Genomic DNA, 12,489 nt, shown 5'->3' on the forward strand with positions numbered 1-12,489 from the left:
CCAACGTGCTTGGCAGGTGCTTCCGGCGTCTCCGGCACGTGTTTCTGGCACATCTGACAGGTGGTTCCGGCATGCCCGAAAGGTGATTCCGGTCTGTCCGGTAGGTGGTTCCAGCCTGCACGGCATGTGGTTCTGGTACGTCTCAGAGGTGGTGGCGCATGCCCAACAGGTGATTCCGGACTGTCCGCCACATGGTTCTGGCACGTCTGAGAGGTGGTTCCGGCACGCCCGGCAGGTCATCCCAGAGAGTCCTCCAAGTGGTTCTGGCATAACACGCAGGTGATTTTGGCGTGTCTGGCAGGTTGTTCCGTTGTGCTTGGCAGGTGGTTCAGGCTTGGCCGGCAGGTGGTTCCAGACTGTCCAGGACGTGTTTCCAGCTTCTCCAGCAGGTGGTTCTGGTACGTCTGAGAGGTGGTTCCGCCATGGCTGGCAGGTGATTCCGGACCGTCCCCCAGGTGGTTCTGGCATAGCCAGCAGTTGATATTGGCCTGTCCGGCAGGTGGTTCCAGCGAGTCGAACAGGTGGCTCCGGCGTGCTCGGCAGGTGGTTCCGGTCTGTCCGGTAGGTGATTCCGGCGTGTCCGGCACGTGCTTCCGGCACGTCTGAGAGGTGGTTCCGGCATGCGCGACAGGTGTTTCCGCAGTGTCCGCCAAGCGGTTCTGGCGTAGTTGGCAGCTGATTTTGGCATGACTGGCAGGTGGTTCCAGCAAGCCTGGCAGGTGATTCCAAAGTGTTCACCAACTGGTTGTGGCGTAGCCGGCAGGTGATTTTTGCGTGATCGGCAGGTGGTTCTGGCGAGTCGAGCAGGTGGTTCCGGCGTGCTCGGCTGGTGCTTCCGGGGTCATTGGCACGGGGTTCTGGCATGTCTGAGAGGTTGTTCCTGCATGCCCGGCAAGTGATTCCGGAGTGTTCGCCAAGTGGTTCTGGCATAGTCGGCAGGTGATTTTGGCATGTCCGGCAGGTGGTTCAGGCGAGTTGAGCAGGTGGTTCCAACGTGCTTGGCAGGTGCTTCCGGCGTCTCCGGCACGTGTTTCTGGCACATCTGACAGGTGGTTCCGGCATGCCCGAAAGGTGATTCCGGTCTGTCCGGTAGGTGGTTCCAGCCTGCACGGCATGTGGTTCTGGTACGTCTCAGAGGTGGTTGCGCATGCCCAACAGGTGATTCCGGACTGTCCGCCACATGGTTCTGGCACGTCTGAGAGGTGGTTCCGGCATGCCCGGCAGGTCATCCCAGAGAGTCCTCCAAGTGGTTCTGGCATAACACGCAGGTGATTTTGGCGTGTCTGGCAGGTTGTTCCGTTGTGCTTGGCAGGTGGTTCAGGCTTGGCCGGCAGGTGGTTCCAGACTTTCCAGGACGTGTTTCCAGCTTCTCCGGCAGGTGGTTCTGGTACGTCTGAGAGGTGGTTCCGCCATGGCTGGCAGGTGATTCCGGACCGTCCCCCAGGTGGTTCTGGCATAGCCAGCAGTTGATATTGGCCTGTCCGGCAGGTGGTTCCAGCGAGTCGAACAGGTGGCTCCGGCGTGCTCGGCAGGTGGTTCCGGTCTGTCCGGTAGGTGATTCCGGCGTGTCCGGCACGTGCTTCCGGCACGTCTGAGAGGTGGTTCCGGCATGCGCGACAGGTGTTTTCGGAGTGTCCGCCAGGTGGTTCTGGCGTACCCGGCAGGTGATTTTGGCGTGTCCGGCAGGTGTTTCTGGCGAGTCGAGCAGGTGGCTCCGGCATGCTCGGCAGGTGCTTCCGGCGTCTCCGGCACGTGGTTCTGGTGTGTCTGAGAGCTGGTTCCGGCATGTCCGGCAGATGATTCCAGAGTGTCCGCCAAGTGGTTCTGGCATACCCGGCTGGTGATTTGGGCATGTCAGGTAGGTGGTTCCGGCGAGTCGAGCAGGTGGCTCCGGCGTGCTCGGCAGGTTGTTCAGACGGGTCTGGCAGGTGTTTTCCGTCTGTTCGGGGTGTGGTTCCAGCATCTCATGCACATGGTTCTGGCACGTCTGAGATGTGGTTCCGGCCGGCCCGACAGGTGTTTCCACAGTGTCCGCCAAGTGGTACTGGCGTAGTTGGCAGGTGATTTTGGCATGACCAGCAGGTGGTTCCAGCAAGCCCGGCAGGTGATTCCGAAGTGTTCCCCAACTGGTTGTGGCGTAGCCGGCAGGTGATTTTGGCGTGTCCGGCAGGTGGTTCTGGCGAGTCGAGCAGGTGGTTCCGGCGTGCTCGGCAGGTGCTTCCGGGGTCATTGGCACGTGGTTCTGGCATATCTGAGAGGTGGTTCCGGCATGCCCGGCAGGTGATTCCGGAGTGTTCGCCAAGTTTTTCCGGCGTAGCCGGCAGGTGATTTTGCATGTCCAGCGGTCGTTCCGGCGGGTCGAGCCGGTGGTTCCGGCGTGTCCGGTAGGTGGTTCCGGTCTGTCCGGCAGGTGGTTCTGTGGTGTCCGGCACGAGGTTCAGTCTGAGAGGCTGTGCCGGCATGCCCCTCACGTGATTCCGGCTTGTTCCCGAAGTGGTGCTGGTGTAGCGGGCAGGTGATTTTGGCGTGTCCGGCAGGTGGTTCAGGCGAGTTGAGCAGGTGGTTTTGACGTGCTCGGCAGGTGCTTCCGGCGTCTCCGGCACGTGTTTCTGGCACATCTGACTGGTGGTTCCGACATGCCCAAAAGTTGATTCCGGTCTGTCCGCTAGGTGGTTCCGGCGTGCACGGCACATGGTTCTGGTACGTCTCAGAGGTGGTTGCGCATGCCCAACAGGTGATTCCGGACTGTCCGCCACGTGGTTCTGGCACGTCTGAGAGGTGGTTCCAACATGCCCGGCAGGTCATTTCGGAGAGTCGTCCAAGTGGTTCTGGCGTAGCCCGCAGGTGATTTTGGCGTGTCCGGCAGGTGTTTCCGCCGTGCTCGGCAGGTGGTTCAGGCATGGCCGTCACGTGGTTCCAGTCTGTCCAGGACGTGTTTCCAGCTTCTCCGGCAGGTGGTTCTGGTACGTCTGAGAGGTGGTTCCGCCATGGCTGGCAGGTGATCCCGGACTGTCCACCAGGTGGTTCTGGCATAGCCAGCAGTTGATATTGGCCTGTCCGGCAGGTGGTTCCAGCGAGTCGAACAGGTGGCTCCGGCGTTCTTGGCAGGTGGTTCCGGTCTGTCCGGTAGGTGTTTCCGGCGTGTCCGGCACGTGCTTCCGGCACGTCTGAGAGGTGGTTCCGGCATGCGCGGCAGGTGATTCCGTAGTGTCCGCCAGGTGGTTCTGGCGCACCAGGCAGGTGATTTTGGCGTGTCCGGCAGGTGTTTCTGGCGAGTCGAGCAGGTGGCTCCGGCATGCTCGGCAGGTGCTTCCGGCGTCTCCGGCACTTGGTTCTGGTGTGTCTGAGAGCTGGTTCCGGCATGTCCGGCAGATGATTCCGGAGTGTCCGCCAAGTGGTTCTGGCATACCCAGCAGGTGATTTTGGCGTGTCAGGGAGGTGGTACCGGTGAGTCGAGCAGGTGGTTCCGGCGTGCTCAGCAGGTGGTTCAGGCGGTTCTGGCAGGTGGTATCCGTCTGTTCGGGGTGTGGTTCCAGCATCTCATGAACACGTTTCTGGCACGTCTGAGATGTGGTTCCAGCCGGCCCGACAGGTGTTTCCGCAGTGTCCGGCAAGCGGTTCTGGCGTAGTTGGCAGGTGATTTTGGCATGACCGGCAGGTGGTTCCAGCAAGCCCGGCAGGTGATTCCGAAGTGTTCCCCAACTGGTTGTGGCGTAGCCGGCAGGTGATTTTTGCGTGATCGGCAGGTGGTTCTGGCGAGTCGAGCAGGTGGTTCCGGCGTGCTCGGCAGGTGCTTCCGGGGTCATTGGCACGTGGTTCTGGCATATCTGAGAGGTGGTTCCGGCATGCCCGGCAGGTGATTCCGGAGTGTTCGCCAAGTGTTTCCGGCGTAGCCGGCAGGTGATTTTGCATGTCCAGCGGTCGTTCGGCGGGTCGAGCCGGTGGTTCCGGTCTGTCCGGCAGGTGGTTCTGTGGTGTCCGGCACGAGGTTCAGTCTGAGAGGCTGTGCCGGCATGCCCCTCACGTGATTCCGGCTTGTCCCCGAATTGGTGCTGGTGTAGCGGGCAGGTGATTTTGGCGTGTCTGGCAGGTGGTTCAGGCGAGTTGAGCAGGTGGTTGCGACGTGCTCGGCAGGTGCTTCCGGCGTCTCCGGCACGTGTTTCTGGCACATCTGACTGGTGGTTCCGGCATGCCCAAAAGTTGATTCCGGTCTGTCCGGTAGGTGGTTCCGGCGTGCACGGCACGTGGTTCTGGTACGTCTCAGAGGTGGTTGCGTATGCCCAACAGGTGATTCCGGACTGTCCGCCACGTGGTTCTGGCACGTCTGAGAGGTGGTTCCAACATGCCCGGCAGGTCATTTCGGAGAGTCGTCCAAGTGGTTCTGGCGTAGCCCGCAGGTGATTTTGGCGTGTCCGGCAGGTGGTTCCGCCGTGCTCGGCAGGTGGTTCAGGCATGGCCGTCACGTGGTTCCAGACTGTCCAGGACGTGATTCCAGCTTCTCCGGCAGGTGGTTCTGGTACGTCTGAGAGGTGGTTCCGCCATGGCTGGCAGTTGATCCCGGACTGTCCCCCAGGTGGTTCTGGCATAGCCAGCAGTTGATATTGGCCTGTCCGGCAGGTGGTTCCAGCGAGTCGAACAGGTGGCTCCGGCGTTCTTGGCAGGTGGTTCTGGTCTGTCCGGTAGGTGTTTTCGGCGTGTCCGGCACGTCTGAGAGGTGGTTCCGGCATGCGCGGCAGGTGGTTTCGGAGTGTCCGCCAGGTGGTTCTGGCGTAACCGGCAGGTGATTTTGGAGTGTCCGGCAGGTGTTTCTGGCGAGTCGAGCAGGTGGCTCCGGCATGCTCGGCAGGTGCTTCCGGCGTCTCCGGCACTTGGTTCTGGTGTGTCTGAGAGCTGGTTCCAGCATGTCCGGCAGATGATCCTGGAGTGTCCGCCAAGTGGTTCTGGCATACCCAGCAGGTGATTTTGACGTGTCAGGGAGGTGGTACCGGTGAGTCGAGCAGGTGGTTCCGGCGTGCTCAGCAGGTGGTTCAGGCGGTTCTGGCAGGTGGTATCCGTCTGTTCGGGGTGTGGTTCCAGCATCTCATGAACACGGTTCTGGCACGTCTGAGATGTGGTTCCAGCTGGCCCGACAGGTGTTTCCGCAGTGTCCGCCAAGCGGTTCTCGCGTAGTTGGCATGTGATATTGGCATGACTGGCAGGTGGTTCCAGCAAGCCTGGCAGGTGATTCCAAAGTGTTCACCAACTGGTTGTGGCGTAGCCGGCAGGTGATTTTTGCGTGATCGGCAGGTGGTTCTGGCGAGTCGAGCAGGTGGTTCCGGCGTGCTCGGCTGGTGCTTCCGGGGTCATTGGCACGGGGTTCTGGCATGTCTGAGAGGTGGTTCCTGCATGCCCGGCAAGTGATTCCGGAGTGTTCGCCAAGTGGTTCTGGCATAGTCGGCAGGTGATTTTGGCATGTCCGGCAGGTGGTTCAGGCGAGTTGAGCAGGTGGTTCCAACGTGCTTGGCAGGTGCTTCCGGCGTCTCCGGCACGTGTTTCTGGCACATCTGACAGGTGGTTCCGGCATGCCCGAAAGGTGATTCCGGTCTGTCCGGTAGGTGGTTCCAGCCTGCACGGCATGTGGTTCTGGTACGTCTCAGAGGTGGTTGCGCATGCCCAACAGGTGATTACGGACTGTCCGCCACATGGTTCTGGCACGTCTGAGAGGTGGTTCCGGCATGCCCGGCAGGTCATCCCAGAGAGTCCTCCAAGTGGTTCTGGCATAACACGCAGGTGATTTTGGCGTGTCTGGCAGGTTGTTCCATTGTGCATGGCAGGTGGTTCAGGCTTGGCCGGCAGGTGGTTCCAGACTGTCCAGGACGTGTTTCAAGCTTCTCCGGCAGGTGGTTCTGGTATGTCTGAGAGGTGGTTCCGCCATGGCTGGCAGGTGATTCCGGACCGTCCCCCAGGTGGTTCTGGCATAGCCAGCAGTTGATATTGGCCTGTCCGGCAGGTGGTTCCAGCGAGTCGAACGGGTGGCTCCGGCGTGCTCGGCAGGTGGTTCCGGTCTGTACGGTAGGTGATTGCAGCGTGTCCGGCACGTGCTTCCGGCACGTCTGAGAGGTGGTTCCGGCATGCGCGACAGGTGGTTTCGGAGTGTCCGCCAGGTGGTTCTGGCGTACCCGGCAGGTGATTTTGGCGTGTCCGGCAGGTGTTTCTGGCGAGTCGAGCAGGTGGCTCCGGCATGCTCGGCAGGTTGTTCAGACGGGTCTGGCAGGTGTTTTCCGTCTGTTCGGGGTGTGGTTCCAGCCTGTCATGCACATGGTTCTGGCACGTCTGAGATGTGGTTCCGGCCGGCCCGACAGGTGTTTCCACAGTGTCCGCCAAGTGGTACTGGCGTAGTTGGCAGGTGATTTTGGCATGACCGGCGGGTGGTTCCAGCAAGCCCGGCAGGTGATTCCGAAGTGTTCCCCAACTGGTTGTGGCGTAGCCGGCAGGTGATTTTTGCGTGCCCGGCAGGTGGTTCTGGCGCGTCGAGCAGGTGGTTCCGGCGTGCTCGGCTGGTGCTTCCGGGGTCATTGGCACGGGGTTCTGGCATGTCTGAGAGGTGGTTCCTGCATGCCCGGCAAGTGATTCCGGAGTGTTCGCCAAGTGGTTCTGGCATAGTCGGCAGGTGATTTTGGCATGTCCGGCAGGTGGTTCAGGCGAGTTGAGCAGGTGGTTCCAACGTGCTTGGCAGGTGCTTCCGGCGTCTCCGGCACGTGTTTCTGGCACATCTGACAGGTGGTTCCGGCATGCCCGAAAGGTGATTCCGGGCTGTCCGGGAGGTGGTTCCAGCCTGCACGGCATGTGGTTCTGGTACGTCTCAGAGGTGGTTGCGCATGCCCAACAGGTGATTCCGGACTGTCCGCCACATGGTTCTGGCACGTCTGAGAGGTGGTTCCGGCATGCCCGGCAGGTCATCCCAGAGAGTCCTCCAAGTGGTTCTGGCATAACACGCAGGTGATTTTGGCGTGTCTGGCAGGTTGTTCCGTTGTGCTTGGCAGGTGGTTCAGGCTTGGCCGGCAGGTGGTTCCAGACTGTCCAGGACGTGTTTCCAGCTTCTCCAGCAGGTGGTTCTGGTACGTCTGAGAGGTGGTTCCGCCATGGTTGGCAGGTGATTCCGGACCGTCCCCCAAGTGGTTCTGGCATAGCCAGCAGTTGATATTGGCCTGTCCGGAAGGAGGTTCCAGCGAGTCGAACAGGTGGCTCCGGCGTGCTCGGCAGGTGGTTCCGGTCTGTCCGGTAGGTGATTCCGGCGTGTCCGGCACGTGCTTCCGGCACGTCTGAGAGGTGGTTCCGGCATGCGCGACAGGTGGTTTCGGAGTGTCCGCCAGGTGGTTCTGGCGTACCCGGCAGGTGATTTTGGCGTGTCCGGCAGGTGTTTCTGGCGAGTCGAGCAGGTGGCTCTGACATGCTCGGCAGGTGCTTCCGGCGTCTCCGACACGTGGTTCTGGTGTGTCTGAGAGCTGGTTCCGGCATGTCCGGCAGATGATTCCGGAGTGTCCGCCAAGTGGTTCTGGCATACCCGGCTGGTGATTTGGGCATGTCAGGTAGGTGGTTCCGGCGAGTCGAGCAGGTGGCTCCAGCGTGCTCGGCACGTTGTTCAGACGGGTCTGGCAGGTGTTTTCCGTCTGTTCGGGGTGTGGTTCCAGCATCTCATGCACATGGTTCTGGCACGTCTGAGATGTGGTTCCGGCCGGCCCGACAGGTGTTTCCACAGTGTCCGCCAAGTGGTACTGGCGTAGTTGGCAGGTGATTTTGGCATGACCGGCAGGTGGTTCCAGCAAGCCCGGCAGGTGATTCCGAAGTGTTCCCCAACTGGTTGTGGCGTAGCCGGCAGGTGATTTTTGCGTGTCCGGCAGGTGGTTCTGGCGAGTCGAGCAGGTGGTTCCGGCGTGCTCGGCAGGTGCTTCCGGGGTCATTGGCACGTGGTTCTGGCATATCTGAGAGGTGGTTCCGTCATGCCCGGCAGGTGATTCCGGAGTGTTCGCCAAGTGTTTCCGGCGTAGCCGGCAGGTGATTTTGCATGTCCAGCGGTCGTTCCGGCGGGTCGAGCCGGTGGTTCCGGCGTGTCCGGCAGGTGGTTCCGGTCTGTCCGGCAGGTGGTTCTGTGGTGTCCGGCACGAGGTTCAGTCTGAGAGGCTGTGCCGGCATGCCCCTCACGTGATTCTGGCTTGTCCCCGAAGTGGTGCTGGTGTAGCGGGCAGGTGATTTAGGCGCGTCCGGCAGGTGGTTCAGGCGAGTTGAGCAGGTGCTTGCGACGTGCTAGGGAGGTGCTTCCGGCATCTCCGGCACGTGTTTCTGGCACATCTGACTGGTGGTTCCGGCATGCCCAAAAGTTGATTCCGGTCTGTCCGGTAGGTGGTTCCGGCGTGCACGGCACGTGGTTCTGGTACGTCTCAGAGGTGGTTGCGTATGCCCAACAGGTGATTCCGGACTGTCCGCCACGTGCTTCTGGCACGTCTGAGAGGTGGTTCCAACATGCCCAGCAGGTCATTTCGGAGAGTCGTCCAAGTGGTTCTGGCGTAGCCCGCAGGTGATTTTGGCGTGTCCGGCGGGTGGTTCCGCCGTGCTCGGCAGGTGGTTCAGGCATGGCCGTCACGTGGTTCCAGTCTGTCCAGGACGTGTTTCCAGCTTCTCCGGCAGGTGGTTCTGGTACGTCTGAGAGGTGGTTCCGCCATGGCTGGCAGGTGATCCCGGACTGTCCCCCAGGTGGTTCTGGCATAGCCAGCAGTTGATATTGGCCTGTCCGGCAGGTGGTTCCAGCGAGTCGAACAGGTGGCTCCGGCGTTCTTGGCAGGTGGTTCCGGTCTGTCCGGTAGGTGTTTCCGGCGTGTCCGGCACGTGCTTCCGGCACGTCTGAGAGGTGGTTCCGGCATGCGCGGCAGGTGATTCCGTAGTGTCCGCCAGGTGGTTCTTGCGTACCCGGCAGGTGATGTTGGCGTGTCCGGCAGGTGTTTCTGGCGAGTCGAGCAGGTGGCTCCGGCATGCTCGGCAGGTGCTTCCGGCGTCTCCGGCACTTGGTTCTGGTGTGTCTGAGAGCTGGCTCCGGCATGTCCGGCAGATGATTCCGGAGTGTCCGCCAAGTGGTTCTGGCATACCCAGCAGGTGATTTTGGCGTGTCAGGGAGGTGGTACCGGTGAGTCGAGCAGGTGGTTCCGGCGTGCTCAGCAGGTGGTTCAGGCGGTTCTGGCAGGTGGTATCCGTCTGTTCGGGGTGTGGTTCCAGCATCTCATGAACACGTTTCTGGCACGTCTGAGATGTGGTTCCAGCCGGCCCGAAAGGTGTTTCCGCAGTGTCCACCAAGCGGTTCTGGCGTAGTTGGCAGGTGATTTTGGCATGACTGGCAGGTGGTTCCAGCAAGCCTGGCAGGTGATTCCAAAGTGTTCACCAACTGGTTGTGGCGTAGCCGGCAGGTGATTTTTGCGTGATCGGCAGGTGGTTCTGGCGAGTCGAGCAGGTGGTTCCGGCGTGCTCGGCTGGTGCTTCCGGGGTCATTGGCACGGGGTTCTGGCATGTCTGAGAGGTGGTTCCTGCATGCCCGGCAAGTGATTCCGGAGTGTTCGCCAAGTGGTTCTGGCATAGTCGGCAGGTGATTTTGGCATGTCCGGCAGGTGGCTCAGGCGAGTTGAGCAGGTGGTTCCAACGTGCTTGGCAGGTGCTTCCGGCGTCTCCGGCACGTGTTTCTGGCACATCTGACAGGTGGTTCCGGCATGCCCGAAAGGTGATTCCGGTCTGTCCGGGAGGTGGTTCCAGCCTGCACGGCATGTGGTTCTGGTACGTCTCAGAGGTGGTTGCGCATGCCCAACAGGTGATTCCAGACTGTCCGCCACATGGTTCTGGCACGTCTGAGAGGTGGTTCCGGCATGCCCGGCAGGTCATCCCAGAGAGTCCTCCAAGTGGTTCTGGCATAACACGCAGGTGATTTTGGCGTGTCTGGCAGGTTGTTCCGTTGTGCTTGGCAGGTGGTTCAGGCTTGGCCGGCAGGTGGTTCCAGACTGTCCAGGACGTGTTTCCAGCTTCTCCGGCAGGTGGTTCTGGTACGTCTGAGAGGTGGTTCCGCCATGGCTCGCAGGTGATTCCGGACCGTCCCCCAGGTGTTTCTGGCATAGCCAGCAGTTGATATTGGCCTGTCCGGCTGGTGATTCCAGCGAGTCGAACAGGTGGCTCCGGCGTGCTCGGCAGGTGGTTCCGGTCTGTCCGGTAGGTGATTCCGGCGTGTCCGGCACGTGCTTCCGGCACGTCTGAGAGGTGGTTCCGGCATGCGCGACAGGTGGTTTCGGAGTGTCCGCCAGGTGGTTCCGGCGTACCCGGCAGGTGATTTTGGCGTGTCCGGCAGGTGTTTCTGGCGAGTCGAGCAGGTGGCTCTGGCATGCTCGGCAGGTGCTTCCGGCGTCTCCGACACGTGGTTCTGGTGTGTCTGAGAGCTGGTTCCGGCATGTCCGGCAGATGATTCCGGAGTGTCCGCCAAGTGGTTCTGGCATACCCGGCTGGTGATTTGGGCATGTCAGGTAGGTGGTTCCGGCGAGTCGAGCAGGTGGCTCCAGCGTGCTCGGCACGTTGTTCAGACGGGTCTGGCAGGTGTTTTCCGTCTGTTCGGGGTGTGGTTCCAGCATCTCATGCACATGGTTCTGGCACGTCTGAGATGTGGTTCCGGCCGGCCCGACAGGTGTTTCCACAGTGTCCGCCAAGTGGTACTGGCGTAGTTGGCAGGTGATTTTGGCATGACCGGCAGGTGGTTCCAGCAAGCCCGGCAGGTGATTCCGAAGTGTTCCCCAACTGGTTGTGGCGTAGCCAGCAGGTGATTTTGGCGTGTCCGGCAGGTGGTTCTGGCGAGTCGAGCAGGTGGTTCCGGCGTGCTCGGCAGGTGCTTCCGGGGTCATTGGCACGTGGTTCTGGCATATCTGAGAGGTGGTTCCGTCATGCCCGGCAGGTGATTCCGGAGTGTTCGCCAAGTGTTTCCGGCGTAGCCGGCAGGTGATTTTGCATGTCCAGCGGTCGTTCCGGCGGGTCGAGCCGGTGGTTCCGGCGTGTCCGGCAGGTGGTTCCGGTCTGTCCGGCAGGTGGTTCTGTGGTGTCCGGCACGAGGTTCAGTCTGAGAGGCTGTGCCGGCATGCCCCTCACGTGATTCTGGCTTGTCCCCGAAGTGGTGCTGGTGTAGCGGGCAGGTGATTTAGGCGCGTCCGGCAGGTGGTTCAGGCGAGTTGAGCAGGTGCTTGCGACGTGCTAGGGAGGTGCTTCCGGCATCTCCGGCACGTGTTTCTGGCACATCTGACTGGTGGTTCCGGCATGCCCAAAAGTTGATTCCGGTCTGTCCGGTAGGTGGTTCCGGCGTGCACGGCACGTGGTTCTGGTACGTCTCAGAGGTGGTTGCGTATGCCCAACAGGTGATTCCGGACTGTCCGCCACGTGCTTCTGGCACGTCTGAGAGGTGGTTCCAACATGCCCAGCAGGTCATTTCGGAGAGTCGTCCAAGTGGTTCTGGCGTAGCCCGCAGGTGATTTTGGCGTGTCCGGCGGGTGGTTCCGCCGTGCTCGGCAGGTGGTTCAGGCATGGCCGTCACGTGGTTCCAGTCTGTCCAGGACGTGTTTCCAGCTTCTCCGGCAGGTGGTTCTGGTACGTCTGAGAGGTGGTTCCGCCATGGCTGGCAGGTGATCCCGGACTGTCCCCCAGGTGGTTCTGGCATAGCCAGCAGTTGATATTGGCCTGTCCGGCAGGTGGTTCCAGCGAGTCGAACAGGTGGCTCCGGCGTTCTTGGCAGGTGGTTCCGGTCTGTCCGGTAGGTGTTTCCGGCGTGTCCGGCACGTGCTTCCGGCACGTCTGAGAGGTGGTTCCGGCATGCGCGGCAGGTGATTCCGTAGTGTCCGCCAGGTGGTTCTTGCGTACCCGGCAGGTGATGTTGGCGTGTCCGGCAGGTGTTTCTGGCGAGTCGAGCAGGTGGCTCCGGCATGCTCGGCAGGTGCTTCCGGCGTCTCCGGCACTTGGTTCTGGTGTGTCTGAGAGCTGGCTCCGGCATGTCCGGCAGATGATTCCGGAGTGTCCGCCAAGTGGTTCTGGCATACCCAGCAGGTGATTTTGGCGTGTCAGGGAGGTGGTACCGGTGAGTCGAGCAGGTGGTTCCGGCGTGCTCAGCAGGTGGTTCAGGCGGTTCTGGCAGGTGGTATCCGTCTGTTCGGGGTGTGGTTCCAGCATCTCATGAACACGTTTCTGGCACGTCTGAGATGTGGTTCCAGCCGGCCCGAAAGGTGTTTCCGCAGTGTCCACCAAGCGGTTCTGGCGTAGTTGGCAGGTGATTTTGGCATGACTGGCAGGTGGTTCCAGCAAGCCTGGCAGGTGATTCCAAAGTGTTCACCAACTGGTTGTGGCGTAGCCGGCAGGTGATTTTTGCGTGATCGGCAGGTGGTTCTGGCGAGTCGAGCAGGTGGTTCCGGCGTGCTCGGCTGGTGCTTCCGGGGTCATTGGCACGGGGTT

The sequence above is a fragment of the Equus caballus genome, unplaced genomic scaffold (genome assembly GCF_041296265.1).
Source record: "Equus caballus isolate H_3958 breed thoroughbred unplaced genomic scaffold, TB-T2T haplotype2-0000437, whole genome shotgun sequence".
In the NCBI taxonomy this organism is placed as follows: domain Eukaryota; kingdom Metazoa; phylum Chordata; class Mammalia; order Perissodactyla; family Equidae; genus Equus; species Equus caballus.